Consider the following 13,647-nt stretch of genomic DNA (forward strand, 5'->3'; position numbering starts at 1 on the left):
TTCATTCCACCAGGTATTGAAGTTTGCCTCGTCTATATCAGGAATCACAAATACGAGAAACTTCATATTCCAGCTGGTCATTGACAAGCACAGGACTAGGTCTAAGAGTAGTCCGGGTAGTTTGGATGAAAGGCTTCAACAGGGATTTGTGAAAAACTGGATGTATCTTCTTCCAGGAGTCCGGGAGTTGGAGTCGAAAGGCCACATGATTGATGATCTCTTTTCTAGAGAAGGGTCCATAATACCGCAGAGCCAACTTATTCGGTCTGAGATGTCGTGGGTAGAAGTTTCGAGGATAACCATACTTTATCCACAATGGAGTATGAAGGCCCTGGCCTTCTCCTAGAATCTGCATAGTGTTTGGTTTGGATTCGCACTCTTTCAAGATGTTCCTTGGCTTCTCTCTGAACATTTGAGTGTTTCAATCCAGGAATCGACAGTAGGAACAGGTGTAGGGTGTGGAAGAACAGAAGGTAAGAACGATGGGTGAAATTCTTGGCTGCAGAAAAAGGGGCTGGTCTTAACAGCCGAATGGTCCGAATTATTGTAAGCAAATTCGGCTACTGGTACTAAAAGTGACCAATCATCCTGGACTTTGGTAGAGAAACAACGAAGATATTGTTCAAGGGTTTGATTTACTCGTTCTGTGACACCGTTGGTTTGGGGATGATATCCCGAGGAGAGAGCTCGTTGAATCCCTAGTATCCTGCAGAGGTGTTTCCAGAATTGAGATATATACTGGGGTCCTCTGTCCGATATGATCTTGGAAGGAAGTCCATGCAGTCGGAAGACGTGTTCCAGGAAAATACCAGCAAGTTCTGAGGAGGATGGTAATTTATACAGAGGGGTAAAGTGAGCCATATGAGTGAATAGATCAATGGTGACCATGATAGTGGTATAACCTCTAGAAGGCGGCAATTCCACAATGAAGTCTGTAGCAATGATTTCCCAAGGTCCGGTTGGTGGTGTAGGCTGTAATAAGAGACCTGCTGGTTTCTGGTTATCATGTTTGTTCTGATTACAGACAGAGCAAGATTGAATATACAGTTGTACATCGGTCTTTATCTTGGGCCACCAAAATTGTCTTTGTATTAGACGGAGGGTGTTGGAAATACCACGATGACCGGAATGAAGAGTATCATGGCAGAGATTTATTATTCTTTGTTGTAATTTTTGTGTAGGAATGACCAGATTGGTATCTTTGAACAAGTATCTGTCCTTGACTCAAAAGTTCCATTGATTCCTTTCTGAAATTCCTTTCAAAAGCTCCAAAGTCTGAATTTGCATACAAATCTCTTCCAGGATGTTATTTGCTTGAGCTACGAATATGGTATGAGGAAACATCTTGGGATACGTCCGATCCTCCGGAGGTTCATAGTCTGGACGACGAGAAAGTGCATCAGCTATTACATTTTGGGTTCCAGGGACGTGGTGAATCTGAAACTGATATTGGGCAAAAAAGAAGGCCCACCGAGCTTGGCGACTATTCCTACATTCCAGGGCTTGCAACACTTGTAGGTTTCAATGATCCGTGCGGACATGGACTGGAAATTTGGCTCCTAGAAGTAAATGACGCCATTCTGTGAAGGCTTGACGGATGGCTAGCAGCTCTTTCTCTAGGACGGAGTAATGGGTTTCACTAGGAGTTAATGTCCGAGAAAGGTAGGCGATGGGATGTTCCAAGCTATCCTCAAATTGCTGTTTTAGGACGGCTCCAATGGCGTAATTGGAGGCGTCTGTCTCCACTATGAATGGTCGATTAACATCAGGCTGAGCAAGAATGGGAGCTTGTGTAAATTCAGACTTTAACTGTTGGAAGGCTTTCTCTTGGGCCATGGTCCAATGGAAGGGAACATCTTTTTTCAATAAGGCAATTATTGGTTGGACAATCTCGGAAAAGGAAGGTATGAATTTCTAATAGAAATTAGCCAAGGCCAGGATAAAATAGCCTTAACCTTGGATTGATCCATACCAATACCATCGGGAGTAAGGACAAACCCTACATAGTGTACAGTAGAAGTATGGAAGGTGCATTTCTCGGGTTTCGCCAGGAGTTTATTTTCACGTAAGCGTTGTAATACTGCTTTCACATGTTCTTCGTGCTTGAGAGGGTCCTTCGAAAATATTAGAATATCGTCCAGATAGACAATCACAAAAAGGAACAGCATGTCCGAGAACACTCGATCCATGAAACGTTGGAACACCGCTGGGGCATTAGCAAGACCAAAGGGCATGACTAAGTATTCAAAATGCCCAAAGGGTGTTCTAAAGGCTGTCTTTCACTCGTCACCTGCCCTGATACCAATCAAATGATAGGCGCCCCTGAGATCCAGCTTGGTGAACACAACTGCGCCTCTTACTGCCTCCAGGATGTCTGAGATCAAGGGCAACGGATAGTGGTCCTTGAGAGTACATTGTTTTAGACCTGGATAATCCAGACACGGTCTGAGTCTTTAGTGTCTTTTTTAGGAACGAAGAACAGGGAGGCCCCTGATGGACATTTAGATGGTCGTATGGTGCCATTTGCAAGATTTGTATCCAGGTATTCACGAAGGGCTTTCTTTTCAGGTTCTGATAGAATGAACATCCTTCCAAAAGGAATCACCGCGGAAGGTTCTGTTTCAATAGCACAATCTTCAGGCCTGTGGGGAGGTAAGGCCTGAACAATGGCAGAGGAGAAAACATCGGAATATTCCTGGTAAGCCTCCGGGACCCGGATGATGTTTGAGACTGAGATTGTGTTCTGATGAGTTGTAGGAAATCCCTTCGATGGTGTAGGATCAAGATCTGGATGTAAGCAGTGGGACATACAAAACTCAGAACCCAGGGACAAGGATCCTGCTGCCCAATTGATATAGAGGCTGTGTCTTTGAAGCCAGGGCATTCCCAAAACCATGGGGTAATGGGCTGACTTGATGATGTCAAATCTTATCCTTTCTCGAAGTTGATTTATAGCAAGCTCAATCTCCTTGGTCTGCAGGGTTATAGGTCCAGAAGAAAGGGGTTTTCCATCAATTGCTTCTACAGGTTGCATGATAGTCCGGGATTCGTAAGGAATATGGTATTTTAGGACCCATTCATGATCTTTGAATACCCCCATAGCTCCACAGTCGACCAGGGCCAGGATGGGGTATATTTCTTTCTTGGATGTTGTCATGAAGGCCTGTAAGATTACCAAGGAATTTTGTCCAGGAGAGTTCAAGGATGGAAGAGAGATGGAGCAGACATCTCTCTCCCGAACCTGCGCTCCGTTTAGGATCGGGAGCTGGCGTTTCCCGAGCGCCGTGGGGGGGCAATCGGACATTCTCTTACTAAATGTTTGTCGGATGCACAATACATACATAATCCAGTATGAATCCTTCGCATCCTCTCTTGTGGGGTAATGGGTCCACGAAGGCCCCTAATTGCATAGGTTCAGGCTCATTGCTTGGAGTAGAAATGCCTTCTGAGCTCGAAGGGTTTCCAATGGGGTTTTTCTGGAGTGGTAACTTGGTTTTCTTTTTTTCTGCCTTTCTCTCCTGAATGCGAAAGTCAATCTGTAGAGCGAGATCCATTAGGGCTTGAAAGGAACCCGGACGTGCCACTCTGGCTAGTTCGTCCTTGATCTCTTTGTTTAGCCCTCTTCGAAATAAAGTAAAACAAGCTTCAGAGGACCAATCCGCTTCCTTAGCCAGCTGTTTGAAGCATGTGACAAACGTGAGCAAATCCTGGGTATCCTGATGAAAGTCGAGTAAACGTTCCTGGGCACTGTAAACTTGTTCCGGGCGTTCGAACATGGTCTTGAGGGCCTCTATAAAGCTGTCTTAGTCATCCAGGAGAGCATCACCAGAGTTAACCAATGGGGTGGCCCAGGTCAAGGCATTCCGGGAAAGATGCGAAATAATAAAGCCTACTTTAGCCCTGGGCATAGAAAAATAATAAGGCTTAAATGTAAAGTGGACCAAACAAGAATCTAGGAATCCACGAAGGCTCTTTGCTGAACTGTCGTCCTTGTCAACGACGCCGCCTAGAATTACACTCTCCTTCGTGGCGGAATCACGGGATAACACCAATTGTTTTAACGCAGCATTTTCCGCCTTTAAGTTTTGCACTTCGGTCGTCAGCTCTTGCATGCCACGCAAAAGATCCTGGATGGCCGCTTCCATGTCTGTATCAAGATCGGTCAGGTGGCGTCTCAATCTGTCACAGGTTTCCCCTTTTCTCACCTGTTTTCTGTGTTTTGCAGAGTCCTTTGTCTGGGTTTTCTTCTGAGCAGTTCGGGTCTTGTACAAGCCTGCTCGGCCGTCTTCGGATTCCAGGATTCGTTCAGCTTCTTCGTCCGGGATCTTTGGAAACTCCAGGAAGCTTGGAATGGAGGCAGCACACGTAGGCGGCCTGCGCAGAACGCGGAAGAAACAGGATCAAGGAAGGTAGAAGGAAAGGAGAAGGAGGAAGGTCCGGGAACCAGGAATCAACATAGTTCAGGAGAACGAACTACAGAGCACGTCAGGCCACAGCTATCGGTAGCGTTGAAACGCGCGGAACCGCAGGGGAGTGGCTAATTTATAGAACGTGCTGCATAGGACGTAAAGGTCGATAGACCGCGTTCCGTGTATATGGCAATGTTGGGTGTACTACAGCGAGTAACCCCCGATGTGCCAGGGACCAGGAAGACCAGAAAGGGCGTGATCGCCGGATCATGACACCTGAGGCATGTAAGCAGTAGTTAAGTGAATGAACCACAAGCGAAACACAAGTCTTATGTTGCAAGCACCCTGACTGACCCACCCCAGGACACAGACTTAAAACATGTAGTGACACAGGGCATCCAGCCATGCAAGGCAGCACCGCGTAATCAGGGCAAGGTGCAACCCATGTAAGCATTGCCATGTACTTCCACACCATAGTTGACTGATGCATTTCCAATGTCACAGCAGTGACAGACACCACATGACTGCTGACTCCCACAACGCGTATGACTGCAAGGGAGCCATGTAGCCCATGTCCCAAATACCTGATGCACACAAGGTGCACAGTGCCCATCCACTGCCTCATGCATGCAACGGATGGAATGCACGGAATGGACACTGTACAAAAATTATTAGAGTGCTTAGAACGATCTGAAGTGCATAAAACGATTGGAGTGCATATCGCGATTGAAGTTCATAGAATGGTTGGAGTGCATAAAATGGTTGGAGTGCATAAAATGGTTGGAGTGCATGGAACGGTTTGGAGTGCATGGAACGGTCGGAATGCATGGAACGGGCGGAGTGCATGGAACGGTTGGAGTGCATAGAACTATTGGAGTGTGCTCAATCTCAAGCACCTAATCACATCTCCATGCTTACTCTCTTCTTTACACCACCACTCAACTAGAACACAGCGATACTATGACACCATTCGGTATAGCTGTTCTCATACCATCACTTGCCTAATACTCCCCATCATCCTAACTAAACACAGCTGGTTACACACCCTCCAGCCTAGGCGTTCTCCTCAGGCCTAACGCAGCCAGAATCGGTCTGGATAACAACCTGCCAGAACGAACACATACTCTTGATCTCCCAACCACCACACCTACCGCTAAGAAGCAGCTATCACACGAATACCACTCCTGCTGCACACATATCCGGTGCTCACATGCACCTTATGACTCTCTCTGCTGACTTGAACTTTGGTTCCCAAGGGCCTACCAGCGCCTTGAGATCATACCAATGGTACATAAAGCGTTATATAAATGTAAAGTAACATAACATGCACATAGGGGTATACATGTCAGGACATTAACTCCAGATTCAGGTGCCTACATCACACAGGCAGTGCACTTATGTACAGCCAGGGATGTCATTTCACCAAAATGCCAGGGGTAGTGGAAGTGACATCACATGGCCCTTGACATATGACATCACAGCATGTGATGTCATTTGACCCCACCCCTAGTGACATCACAGGAAGGATGGCACACAAGCTTTTACCGCTTGACAACACAGGAAGTGGCATCACATAGCATTGTTCCTCAGTACACTGAGAAAAATATGGTTACAATATAACTGCGATATGATATAAATTATAACCCAAAACACACTAGTGGTCAGAGTTAGCTATAAATGGGATCTTGCAAACACTAGTCAGCTGTGCCAAACCTCTCGCATCATTGTAGACGCCAGTAAAATAAAGTTATTCAATCTTTCTTCAGGTCTTCTTCCCTCCAATGACATTGTATACAGAGGGGTGAGAGACTTCTTACTACTTATCAGCGGGCAGCTGTCTAGGCATCATTTAACTCTTCACTGGATGGTGGCAGTGAGCACTTAACCCACTGAGCTATCTTACCATCTATGTATCCTTAAATGTGCATACCACAGGATTTGTCAATATGTTGGCTATGGGGGTTACATGTCTTATTAACATAAAGCTTATTATTACAGTGCTATTTTTTTTAAAAGGACTCCTTAGGTTGGTGGGTAGATAGCCTCATAAATTTTTCTATTTAACTATACAATTAATTCTACGGCATATTGTGTCGCAATTGGATAGCTCAAAGTTTAAACCATATGGCTTGTTCTATTCCTGCTGCGAAATGTGCTGTAAAATGTGTTGTTTCGACCTGGGGAGGGTACAGCCATTTGTGTCACTCAGTCTGGGAATCTCTGCCTCGTAGTAAAAATCAAAAGCTGTCACCCATTAATATATACACAGTAAGTGAACATATCCTAAAGTAAAATATTCAAATGTAGTTCAATTGAGCTTTCATTTTAGAAGGAAGTGCACAGGACAAATTAGTATTTGCCTTTAAAAAAAAGTAATCAACACTGGAAAAATAACCTGAGAGAGGAGATCTCCAATAACTAGGCTGGCAAAGTACCTGCGGTGGGACAAGTCTCACATTCTCATTCGTGGACGTGATGACGGCAGTACCAAGTAGTGACTTATTGGTGTCTTGATCTGCCATAAAAGAAAACATGAGTAAAGTACACTGCCAGGAGGTCCAATTAGTCCTGATAAAGGCCTCACTTTGCCCGATCAGGTCAACCCTTGGTCCCTCCCGTCAACCCGGGGCCACTGATAAAAACACATGCAACTTATGCCCTCCCCAGGCTATCGGAAGTCCTCTTCTCTCTCAATCTCTGCCGCCTTCATACAGTTCGACCTAGGATTGGTCACCATCCGTGTGCATGCTTCCACCATTGCTCACCATGTGGAGCTCAGCACACTCAAAGATGGCCGCCCGCCACCCACCCATTTGAGGCATCCACTGCCTAATCCACCCAGCAGACGCTGCTGAGTCCTGATTGGCTGGTGACCCTTCTTCAGCTACCTATAGGGAGCCGGCAGGCGAAGCCGGCCCACTCTCACCAAGGCCCAGTGAAACAAGGCTGACTCCTGTCCTAGCCTGTCCTCAGCCTTACTCGCCGTTCGCCTGGACACTATGCCCTTTTTCACCTCGCACTAATCCCTGCTTGTGGTTACACAGCTGACTCTCCTCCTCGTGAACCTATGGACTAGCGCTCTCATCATCCTGAAAGTAAGACGAGTAACGTTATCAACTATTTCAGCGCTTCCGAATGCTATGCTTATTCCCACGAGCTTGCTACCTAGTACAGCTATATAAGTTGTCTGCTCTGTGCCTGCTGCCCTACAAGCATTTATCTTGCCTGTTTGTTAGGGAGAATTCTCTCTTTAGGCTGAATTTCCTAACCTGGATTTCTGGAGTTTGTTTTTTTCTCCTGCCAAGAGTGAGACTCTTTTTCTCCCACTTTTGGACATGATTTATGGTGTTCCTTTGACTGTTAATGTGTTTTATGGGCTATGGGGTCCTTTACTCCATAGGGTCTCATGTGTTTGTTTATGTGTGTTACACAGCACCCTCCGTGCAGTAACACAGGGATGTCATAGTGACACCCCACCATAGACACCATACCCTGGGACTGACTACTGTCTCCCAGGGCATGTAAAGTCACCATTGGCTTTACTAGTCCCAAATTATTAACAGAAACCAGTACAAACCATCATATTGTGGACGTACTGGTCGGGGCAATTTGATTGGTGAGCCGGCCGGCTCACCACTTAGCATGTTTGATTGACAGCTAGGCTGAGTGAATGGGTGTATGCTGCATAAAAGCAGGGCTTTGAGGACTGGAACTTCAGAAGTCGCCACAGGACCTGAGAATCCGACGAGGGAGAAGCTGAGTCGACCTACCACGACGACACCACCGGTGGAGCCCTGCGGAACCGACTCACCACTTCCCGACGACAGAGAAGATCTCCCGGCTGGAGAGGCTTCGTCCCCTGACTGGTGGGCACAACCAGTTTTACCTTCTTTCTTCGCATCCCAGACCGGTTTGTGGTCGAACTTCCCGTGCCAAGCACCCCGGCAGCCGGATAGCCACTCACCACTGAACCGCAAATCAAACGACCGCGCCTTGTACCTGAGAAACTCCGCGGCTGGTTTCTTCCCTGGCAGTGCAACGGACTCCTGACGAAGCAGCGACTTGCATCCGCTGCCAGGAACAACTGCCCCCGCTGGAGTATTCTCACCACTTTAAGGTACCGTGTCCGCCAGGCCTCCCTTTCTAAAGATTGCTACAAGGTAATAATAACCCCTTAACCTTCTGGACTGGGCTGGCCGCCTTGACCCTCTAACTGGCCCCTTTCTTTGGTCCAACTCCTTTTTTGAACCTTTACAAGGCTTTTATGCACTGCAACCGTGTGACCTTGGACACATTTCGTTTCGATCCTCTTAAAGCGGATCCGGCCTACTGACTCTGAATTCCCGGTTTTACTTTGCCTTCCTCTCTTGTTATGTTCTTGTAAAAGTGTTGGGATCTGTTTCAATTTATTCTCTGCTTTTCTCTCCCTTTTTAAAAACGAATTATTAGAGTGCCATCTACGTTAAGCGCTCACCGCTGTCTGAAAATAAGTGGGGCTGTACTTAAGACTTGTCTAATATTCTTTTAAGGGAGTGTATATCTTTTAGTGACCGTGTTTTTGAATTACTTACTATTAGTGCCTGTGTGTTTTTCTAGATGTGGTTTTAAATAAATAATTATATCTCTTTTACACCAAGCCCTGGTCAGCGTTTACATGTTCTACTGTGTTCTCTTGACCTATTGTGAATACTCTGTATACTGCCTAACTCTTCTTGAGGGAAGTCTGACTGCTCATCCACAGCTACCAAGTGAATCTGTGTGGTACAGACTGCTACCAAGTGGGTTTACTGCCAAACACCTGTAGTCTTAAATCTTTTGCAGTGGTCCCAGAAGGAACTCTGCCTAACACTGTTGAACTAGCTGACATACTATCTATCCTGATGTCGATAATGCCTTTACTATGGTAATATAATCACATACGCCACTTGACGAGCTGTAGCAACGTAACAACGTGCTCCATGCACACCTCTGTGCTAAGTCTGCACATCTATTACGAGCGTCCTGACTTTAATCAACTGAGCCGACTGCATATTTGAGCCCCTAGTCGCTACCTATTCGCGGTTGCTTACCACCAAGTGATCGCACCATTTCAGTGCCTTATTTGCTTGCATTGCCTATGTCTGTTCTCATTGCCGCCCAGCCCATACCTTCCCATTGCATGACCATGGCACCGCTTTCATTTGCGGCTTTGTTCGCCTGTGCTTCCCTTGAAATTACTATACTGCCAATCCCATGCTCGCTTTTGAAATGATTGAGCTCTTGCCCAGAACCGCAACGTGGACCCACTTGTTAGCTCCATGATATATGCTACTCTGCCTGCCTGATACGGTCATTGTGTATTCCCTAATTTGCTGCGCCACACCCTGATCTATGCCTGCATATGTTGCACCGCTCCGCATAAGACATGTCCACATGATCTAAGCTAACTCCAGGGTACCTGTCTTACTCTGCCGTGCCTTTCAACTTGACATTTACCTGATCTGCCAATACTTGCTACCAACACTAGAATGTCTTCTCTGCCTGAATTGTTGCACCATTACAATTAGATCACGCTTCTTGCATTCTGCATTGTTCCCTGCCTAACATGCTAATGTATATGCAAGCTTTGGTATTTGTTTTGCCTGTGTACCCTGATCTGATGCACCCCCATTGCTTGACTCTGAATAAGTAGACTTAACCTGTCTTAAACTCATTAGCCTGCATTGCTCGTACAGAGCACGCACTGCCTAGCCAAATAGTGCCTGTAACGCTTACCTATAACTGCCTCACAGACCCGGCTGCCCTTCCTCTCTAATCTTGGTAACATGCTACCACGCTGGTCCTCCCTAAGGTCACTTCTCTCCTTATTACAAGTACTACTCTCAGTGTGGTCAATTACCAGGTCGTCACACCTACCACCTCCCAATTTAGCTGCACCTAGCTCCTTGCACACCTCATCCATGGCCACCTCTCACAGATCTCCTGATACCTACCAAAGTACTGCACCTCAATACAACAACATCTACCTCAACGATCCGTCCCTATGGCTCGACTATTTCGCCAGAAAACCCTCACCCAACCAACCATGTCCTATCACTCTTAGAAACCCAAGATTAGGATCTAGACTTATGGGTAAGAAGGGACACCTCATGTACCTGAGCCCATACCTCAAAACTCATACGCACAGCCCGCCACCACAAACGGCCACCTCACCCACGCCCCATCACCCTCAAACCATCACAGCATCATCAAGCAACGTTGGTTTAATTAAAGCTGCCCTGATTAACGCAAGATCCCTAGCTGCGTACGCTCTGGACATTGCTGATCTTATCAAAACTCAGGAACTCGACTTCATCGCCATCTCCGAGACCTGGCTGCACGCGGCTTCCGGCCCGGCACTCTCATTGGCCATCCCCACTGATTACTCCATCATCAGATGTGATCGCACCTCGAGAGGTGGAGGAATTGCTTTCATCGCTAGAAACTCACTAGGACTTAGAACCATCCCAAGCACTAAGGTGGAAACTGCAGAGTTACTCTCTGTCAAGCTCAGACTCTCAGCTAACCAAACGGCTACCATCCACCTAATATACAGACTCCCTGGTCCACCCACATCCTTTGTGGATGATATCTCTACGTTAATACTCAACAATGCAAAATCCAACTCCCAAACCATCATTCTTGGCGACCTCAATCTAGGACACCAAGACCCTAATGATCCTGAGGCCCTCGACCTAGCTAATACCTTAACAGATTTAGGTTTCACTCACTACATACAGGAACCCACCCACATTAAAGGGCGGTCCCTTGACTGGCTTAGTGACACCAATTGCAATATTAGCGTAATCGCCAACGCCCCTCGCTTGTGGTCTGACCACCATGTCATCACTTTCAGCATCGAAGCAGCCCCACCACCCACGCCTTTGGTCGCCCCAGCCACCCTCACTAGAAATAAAAAGAACATTACTCCCCCTTATCCTTCCCACACTAAATAACGCTCCTGACACTTGCTCAGAACCCACCAACCTAGCCAACATGTATAACCAGTCACTGCTTGCAACCATCAACTTTATCGCCCCGCTCAAACTGAGGAAACCCAAAAAACGAGCACACCTTAACTCGTGGTTTACTCCCCAGCTTAGAGTGTTACGCAAAGAGAAACGCACAGCAGAGTCACGCTGGAGAAGTCACCACTCCGACGCCCACAAGGACAGTCTTCTGATCTCCACCCTTAACTATAAAGAAGCTGTACTCCAGGCAAAAAAAGATTCTTATAATAACTGCATTATGTCAGCCCAGTCCAATACTAAGGAACTCTTTAATATCCTTAAGGAACACGAGACACCTGCAGCCCCGCCTGACTCTTGCTCCAAAGACAACACTCGGTGCACCAATATTCAGTCAGCACTCCTGGGTAAAATTGCTACCCTCCAATCTAAAATCAGGGACAAACAGAAATCCCTACAGCTTGACCAACCACCGACCACACCTACACTTAATACACATTTAACCTATCCGCATAAACCTTTCTCCTTCTCCCCACTCACTACTCTCGAAGTAGAAAACATCATAAACAATTTTAAACCTTCCATTTGCCAAGGCGACCCCTGCCCAGCACCTATTATCAAGGAAGCATCTCATGAGCTAGCCCCGTTCATTACAGCATTCATAAATGCTTCTTTCAAGACGGGTATTGTCCCCGACAACCTAAAGGATGCATGGGTTATCCCACTCCTCAAAAAACCCTCCCTTGACCCTAATATCCCAACTAACTTCAGACCTATCACTACAGTCCCATTCCTGCTCAAGATACTGGACCGCGCAGCCTACCTGCAGATTCAGGATTACCTCGAACTAAACAATCTCCTGGGCTTAAGACAATCAGGGTTCCGCCCTAAACATGGAACGGAGTCAGCTCTGATCGACTTGAAAACTCAAATGGAGTCACTGAAGGACAATGGGAAGCTAGCTCTTCTCCTTCTCCTCGATCTCTCTGCGGCTTTTGATCTGGTCAACCACCAAATACTCTGCCAGCATCTCAAATCCACAGCCCACTTCTCCGACTCTGCCAATGCCTGGATCCACTCATTCCTGAGCAATAGATCCATGAGGGTCTTCTCACCGCTGGCATCAGCGGATCCCTCCCCTATTCACTGTGGCGTTCCTCAAGGCTCGTGTGTATCCCCTACGTTGTATAACGTATTCACCAAGCCCCTCTTCGATGTGCTTGACTATCTGGGTGTCTCCTACACTAACTACGTGGACGACACCCAGATACTCATCCCTATCACAGGAGACTACACAGCTTACACCAAAGCCCTTAACAATGTTTACTCGGTCATCCAGGCCTGGATGGCACAGCACGAACTTTGCCTTAACGGTGATAAGACTGAGCTCTTACTTTTAGGATCAAATCATCGGCTCAACAAACTAGACCAAACCTACAAGTCCTTCATTATTGACGGCAATGACATTAAAGTCTCCAAAGATACTAAGACGCTAGGGGTCTATCTTGACTCCTCGCTTTCTCTGAACAGACAAATAAATGCAGTTAGGTCAGCTTCGGCCTACACCTGCAAACTTATCACTGCCTGTAGACCCTTCCTAAACTCCACCAACTGTATCACACTCGCCAGAACTCTTATTATGGCCAAAATCGACTACTGTGGTGCTCTCTACCTAGGGACCAGTCAGTATAACCTTAACAAATTACAAACTGTACAAAATAATGCCTTAAGGGCAGCCTTAAACATCCCGAGACGCTCTCATATCTCCTCTGTCAGATCAGACTTACGCTGGCTCCCGGTAAAACAGAGAATTGCCCTGAAAACCCTAGCTTTGACTCACAAATGTCTGAGCAACAACGCCCCACCTTACCTATCCGCTCGCTTCCACTCGACCTACCAGAGCAGCCCAAACTCACAGCCTCATCGTGCCTAGATGCAAACTCCAAAAAGCTGGTGGGGTGAGCTTCCCAGTCCTGGCCTCCAAACTCTGGAACACCTTGCCCATACCTATCAGAATTGAACCATCATTCCACTCCTTCAAGAACAATGCTAAAACATGGCTGCTCTCCCAAGACTCATGAGACCTTGACACAGTCCAGACTCCATGTGGGGTACAGGACTGAATATACATTTTCTCTCTGCTCTGTCCCTGTATTATACGCTGTTAATGGTACCCTTCGGTACATGTATATATGCTGTATATTTTTGTAACTCACTGTAACTACTGCTTTTTGTAACATGTTTAAGAGTAT

General features: G+C 46.6%; 1 protein-coding gene across 1 annotated transcript in view; it reads left to right on the forward strand.

Moving 5' to 3' along the window:
- CC2D1B (coiled-coil and C2 domain containing 1B) overlaps positions 1-13,647 on the forward strand; it is a 2,515,186-nt gene that overhangs the window by 2,303,457 nt on the left and 198,082 nt on the right. The gene's annotated exons all lie outside the window — the stretch shown is intronic.

This window comes from Ambystoma mexicanum, chromosome 1q, assembly GCF_040938575.1.
Source record: "Ambystoma mexicanum isolate Mex_15411 chromosome 1q, UKY_AmexF1_1, whole genome shotgun sequence".
NCBI classification, from domain to species: domain Eukaryota; kingdom Metazoa; phylum Chordata; class Amphibia; order Caudata; family Ambystomatidae; genus Ambystoma; species Ambystoma mexicanum.